The sequence below is a fragment of the Drosophila suzukii genome, chromosome 2L (genome assembly GCF_043229965.1).
Source record: "Drosophila suzukii chromosome 2L, CBGP_Dsuzu_IsoJpt1.0, whole genome shotgun sequence".
Lineage (NCBI taxonomy): Eukaryota > Metazoa > Arthropoda > Insecta > Diptera > Drosophilidae > Drosophila > Drosophila suzukii.
Genome location: NC_092080.1, coordinates 22,363,467 through 22,369,940, shown reverse-complemented (window position 1 = coordinate 22,369,940; position 6,474 = coordinate 22,363,467). Strand labels below are relative to the sequence as shown.

The 6,474-nt window shown below is 38.1% G+C and overlaps 1 protein-coding gene across 1 annotated transcript in view; it reads left to right on the top strand.

Moving 5' to 3' along the window:
* The first annotated feature begins 213 nt into the window (after positions 1 to 213).
* The window catches only part of Pde1c (Phosphodiesterase 1c), a 117,599-nt gene continuing 111,338 nt past the window's right edge, over positions 214 to 6,474 (top strand). The window contains exon 1 of the mRNA XM_065867965.2: positions 214 to 231. The gene's annotated coding sequence lies outside the window, so the exon portion shown is untranslated. The remainder of the gene's footprint in view (positions 232 to 6,474) is intronic.

Sequence of the window (6,474 nt, the reverse complement as noted above, 5' to 3'; positions counted from 1 at the left end):
GATATCCATCTCCTAAGTATAAACAGGCTCATCTCTTGAGCCGATCCCTTCTTTCGGTCACTCAATCTCGGGTTCTGTTTGTGTTTGGTATAAGCTTTTAGTTCTCCATAATTTGATATTCATGCCCGTATGTGAATCCTGTTTATGCAGCGTTTAAATCTCTGCTTTGCCCTCCTAATCGACTTCTTTACCATTCTTTTTTTTGCAGGCGACGGGAAAAGGCGAAAAAAGGTAGGTCATTTGGCCATTTGATGTCTATTGTGATCGAGTGAAATCCCCCTTTTCGGGGTCAACAAGGCAGACAAACAATTTGCATATTTATCACGGCCGACGAATGTTTCACTCTTTGGCCCCGACATGGGTATACATAAATACGCAGAATATAATCATTTTTCAACGTCAATCTGCATTTGGCATTTGGCTGTGAGATTGGCCAGTTCATAAGTTATTCGCTGAAGCTGTAAGTTTAAATTTTGTTAAGTGACTGTAAGATATAGAAAGACAGTCACTGCGAATTTAATTATTAAAAATAACTTATAATGAGAAAGAACTGCTCTTATTAATTAAAAATTTTTATAAAATGTAATGAAAAATATTTTAGCTGCAATAATTTAACTTGCCATTAAATCCAGCATACAAGTATTTTATTATTATAGAACTTTAGACTTTAGAAGATCAAATTTGCTTTACTTTGTGTTATGAAGATCATCCGCATCGTCAAAAATTGAACATTTGACATTTAAATATTATATCATAAATATTATATAATTTCCTTGAAATTTTTGAAAATATTTTTTTGCTTCTAAAGAACTTTTGATTTTATTAAAATCAATACTTGGGCCTAAGTAATGGAACCTGGCAAAAATGTTATTATTTACTTTAGTTCTAAAGATTTCATGGTTGTATTTTTTAGACAACCGCGTTTATACAAACAAATATATTATATATTCTAAAGAACTTTTGATTTTATTATATCTATAAATCAATACTTGGGCCTAAGTAATGGAACCTGGCAAAAATGTTATTATTTACTTTAGTTCTAAAGAATTCACGGTTGTATTTTTTAGACAACCGCGTTTATACAAACAAATATATTACAATGGTCTATATTTGTACCTCTTGTTCTAAAGAATTCGTGGCATAATTTTCTTGAAAAATTAAACGGTTTTGAATGGTCACAACTAATAAATTTTGACGGCTGGCAATTGCATCGCCTAGTAGTATAAGAGTATATTTTTATGCACAAAGTTTTAATTTTATTTCATAAATGGCTTTGTTATACATTTAGCTTATACTGTGTATTTTACATTAGTGGTTTGAACCCTTATGTAAACCGAACAACACCGACCACGGCCAAAGTATATACACCAGTATGTCTAAAATACGTATTTATGTAAACATGTGTCTACTTAGCTGCGAACCGCAAATTCTGTGAAAGCATTGGTGCGTATTTGCCTTTGATAATTGAAAAAATCGACACATTAACAATGTTGCGTGTGATTAATTGTTCCCGCTGTGTCAATATTTACCAAGGCCCCACGGAAAGCAGCCAATTATGATTTATGAGCCTGGGCAGGTGATAACAGGCTCTACCCACCCAAAAGCGATTTCCGTTTCGGCAAACAGATATTGGCAAATTGACCCTGGAGTCGTAATTAACAAAGTCCGTGCGCCTGGTCAAACAAAAGTGCAACAATGGCTGTCAACCCATTAATTGCACAATCACTCTCATTTAAACCTACCAGAAGGTTTAATAAGGTTTTAATTATTTAGTTGGCATTATTTTCCCTTTATTATTGGCTGTCACAACTGACAGCTCTATCGACGCCTATTTGTGCGTGGGAATTTCCTGTGAACTTAATTCCATTAATTACAATTCCAAACAGGATGGTCAAAATATCACTGCACTATTGTTGATATTATACCATTATTTTTTATTAATTGGCCATAATTGCTGTGATTATATATTGTTGGGCGAGGGGAGCACGCTTTTTAAAAAATGTTTACTTGCTAAAAAAGTGATTACAATTGTTTCAGTATAATCAGAACATATAAATATGGTCAAGCTTATTTTTAATTAATAAATGATTTTAAAGTCCAAAGCACTCAATCTGGACTCATGGATTTAAAATTAAAAATAAAATACTAATTAAAAGCATATTAGGCTATCAATCAATATTATCAAAGGCATTCATTTTTCCAGCACATTAAACTAGAGATTTCAGCATCAGCAGGGATTTTTCCTGTCCGCAAATTTATTAAAGCTGCAGCATTAAATAAAATAATTATTTCTGCATTAAACTTCAGTGCCTCACGGTTTAACGACACAATTCCCAGTTTAAAGCTGGCATAAAATGGCGGGCAGGAAGGAGGCGAAAGCCACTTAGTGGGCGTGGCCATAAAACGAAACCGACAGTGGCGGGAAAATCCTGAAAAAGGGGAGGCGTTGGTGTCGACTCTTGGTTTTCCGCGCACATCCGGGAATCCCCGCCCGTCTCGGTCGATGGTGTTAATTTTGGGCGGCACCAGCGAAAGCTAAATAAGTTATGTCATTTCGGGCGCTTTTTATTTTACTCGGTTGCCATAGAAATTTAATAAAGCAGCCTCGAAAATTATTAGCATATTTAAAGGCCAAGAGCTCAGCATAAACATGAAAATCAGGATCAAGCTGCGAGCTGAAGTTCTAGGCGACTGCAGCTCATGTGGGGCGGCGAACCAGAGGAGCAGTTTATAAAATGAGGCGACCGAGAATTGTCCTAAGTTATGCACAGCCCCAGGCTCGAATGCCAAGGCAGGAGGTTTTCCTCCTGACCTGGCCATCTGTAAGCCATATGCATGTCCTGCACTTTCCCCTCCTCTATGGGGAAGCGGATTAGCAATGGAAATGCGAACAAATTGAATTGATGAATGGGAAGTATCATCATTCACCCAGGAGCTAGCTAACCTAATTTAAATACACCACCTTATGCTTCTCCAGCTGAGAGTGGTGCTTTAGGGGATTGCGTTTTCATTTATAATGAGCCATATCACGGTCCTCTCAACTTCCCTTTCATTCGTCGAGCACTTTTATCTTGCGTGTAGAAAAGCGTTTTTTCTTGAATTTATAAATATAGATTTATGTGGTTCTCTTTAGGAATGAATAGGATGAATTTTTACATAGTTATATCTTTTGCAAAGGGTTTCTTAAAACAATTTAAAGGTATCTTCAAGTCTTGAACCATGAGGTACTTTCACATTACATTTAAATTAATTTCCTTTGGTTTATTTGAATATTTATCCCATAATCATCAACCTTGGCCTGCTGCCAATTTCCTGCCTTTAGGCATATTCAAATAAAGTGTGATTACTTCAATTGCAAACTGATTTGCTCCTTAAGCTCCCAGTAAACAGTCTTATTTGCACAGAAGTGGTCTAGGAAGTTGCTGAGCAATATCGATGAGGCGAACTGAGGCAGTCAGTGGCTGTCTTGGCATATTTGCCAAATCCGAAATCCATTAGCCATGCCGATTATTTATGGAGGCCGTTGGGAACTCTATAAATAGAAACTATCCTCGTTTGTTGGGTCAACTACCAGGACTTGACAGTGGGAATACAGGAGCAGGCTGCTCCGAGATAACGGACAACAGATGTTAATGCCTCGGTAGGCAAAGTGCGTTTTGGTGTTGGCCTTTTGTGTGCTATCTGTGGCCAGGTTCCTCCGACCAATTTCCCATCTTCTGCTCCTTTCGGCCATCCATTGGATGTTTGTGGTCAGCCTGGGCATTTGTGTTGGCATTTGCAATGTGGCCGCAAAATTGCGTGGCCTGCCGGTTTTTATGACGGGGCACGCAGGGGCTGGACTTGGTGTACCGCCAGGGGCATTATATCGAATTATGTTATAAATATGAAATATATTTGGGCATTCCCGGCAATACGTGTGAGCATGCTCACGCTCGGCTCGGGTCCTCTGGCCTTCTGGCTGTGGCCCCATGAAAAGTGCTGTCAATGGCATTTGCCGGGGCTTTTATGGTATTTTATGTGATGTCCGTGGCACGGAAAAGGGAATCCTTGTTGCATAATTAAGGCATTATCATTGCGCCCCCTGTCACTTTCTGTCCGGCTGATGGCCGCGGACGACACTCATTTAAGCGACGCACATCCATGAATACCCAAAATGGGCACATCCAAATATTTAGTGTGACATTGACTGGCATAAATTTTAATTTTATCAATTTTTGAAAATGTTCTCATGTACGTGCAGCTGTAAATTGCCTATCTGACCAACTAAATCGAATACTATTTGGAATTGGGTATATTTAAATATTTAAAATTGATATGATGATGGTATGACATTTAATATATTTTTACTAATTATAATATCTATCTACATATATTGTATACCAGACCACATTGCAGTTAAATGGAATTCGAATTAACTATTATTAAAAGCTTATGACCCATAATGCGCAAATGTCCTTTGATACCTTTTGTGTGTGCCCATAAAGCACAATTTGCTTAAACGAGAATATATTATTGCACAGCAGCATTTCTCAATTAAAATAGCAACAATTATCTCTCATTGTTTAACTAAAATTTCATTACAGTATTTGCACAGTTAACCCTTTGAAACATGTGTAGTGCGTAAGCCTTGTTATCCTCTTACGCCTGATAAATCCTCTTATGCTTGTAAATTAGTTATCGGGGACATTGTGCCATAAAAGTTATCGCCCAATGGTTTCTGCTTCCTGCAAATGTTGAACAATTTGCGGTTTCGCTGTAACTGCAAAAATAGCAATAATAAAAGCCCATCAACCGCAGGAGCGCAGGAAAGGAATTTGTAAAACGAATCGACTTGCCAGCGGTTGAACAAAATTATCGTTGCATAATTTCCGCTAATTTGTGCGTCCAATAAACCAAAAAGTGCGACAAATGTGGGCCAAACAGAATGCAGTCAACTCGTACCCCTGGAAAGTGGGTGGTTTCGGTGGGTTAGGTGGTTTCTGGGTGGCCAAGTCAGTGCCACCAGCTGTGCGGGTCATTTGCTGGTTAATGCTGACCCCGCCTCCTCGGACCGGCCCTTTACATAATGAGCGCACAATAAGTGATCCATAAATGTTGTATTAATACTGTGGCACAATGACTTGGGTTTCTAGGGGAGAGCTGGAGAAATTCGACCGGGAATACATAACACATCCGGCCGGGGGACTTGTTATTTGTCGTTTGTCGCATTAATCAGCTCGCATAATAATAATGCCAGCCATTACTGCAAATCAATATTTGGATTGCATAGCATTACATCGAAATCCCAGAACACAATTTCGAGCGGGCGGTCGGTGGGTGGGTGCACTCAACCGAGCACTAAGTCCGAGCCTCGAGGTTGATCCAAGTGGACACTCGAGAAACCAGACCGAGACCGAAACCGAGGAACGGTCTCGGGCCCAAAACCCCTGTCTCAGGCCCACAGTTTTTCAGGGCAGCCTCGACAACATTTTATGCCTGACCATGCTTTAGTTTTATTGATTTATTTCCTTTGCCTTGGTTCAAATACAAATTACAAGTGCCTGTTGCGGTCCACTTTTTTCCGCTCCTCTATTTCGGGGAAACTATTTTGATGTACTTGCCGGATGGATCAAAATGGAGGAAAAGAAATATAATCTGGGTCCTGCCCTCTGCTGCGTTGGCTCAACAAAAAAAAACTTGAAGGGAATAAAACGAAAAGTTAATGGAGTCATTATAATAATCCAAGTTGTTTCTATAAAACTTTAGTAGTTAAAAACGGGTTACACTCAGCCAGAATATTTAACCAAGAGCAAAACCAGTTTTCTTTGGGCAGTATAATGCTAAATTACACATACAGGAAATTTATATACGTTATACTTTTAAATAACAGGTGCAAATCCGTTTTGACAACAGAAGTATTGCCAAATAAAAAAATAATATTTATATTCTATTCCATTAACACTGTGGACAGCAGTCCACGTAGTGGCGAAGCGCACCACGAGATTGTGTGAAGGCGACTACTTTATAAGCACGAAAAATTCAAATCTACTGTGATGGTACGATCGTAACGAGTGATACACCAAAGTAAAAGCTTATATTTTAGGAAGTGTATTTATTAAGTCGATTTTACAATATTTTTTCGTCACAAAAATCAGTAGTTTTGTTAGTTGAAGGTGCGATTTTCACGACCCCTTTACCTCTTTAAGGGTTTTTGTTTGAAAAAATAACACGCGAAATACAGTCTGTTCTAACACATTTCATTAAAATATATATACCACGAGTATATCCTAAAGTTACAAATAAAATCAGAAGCTTGTATTATCAAAATTCCTAGAACAATACAAATAAAACCAGATATTTTAAAAATCAAAACTCTTATTAAACTTTTCCGAAAAACATGCATTTATTTTTCATGGCCTCTTCCGCTTTTGTTTTTAGTGCTCCGGAGGTTGTGCAACATTTTGGCCACTTGTTATGTTGCATGTTGTCTTTTCG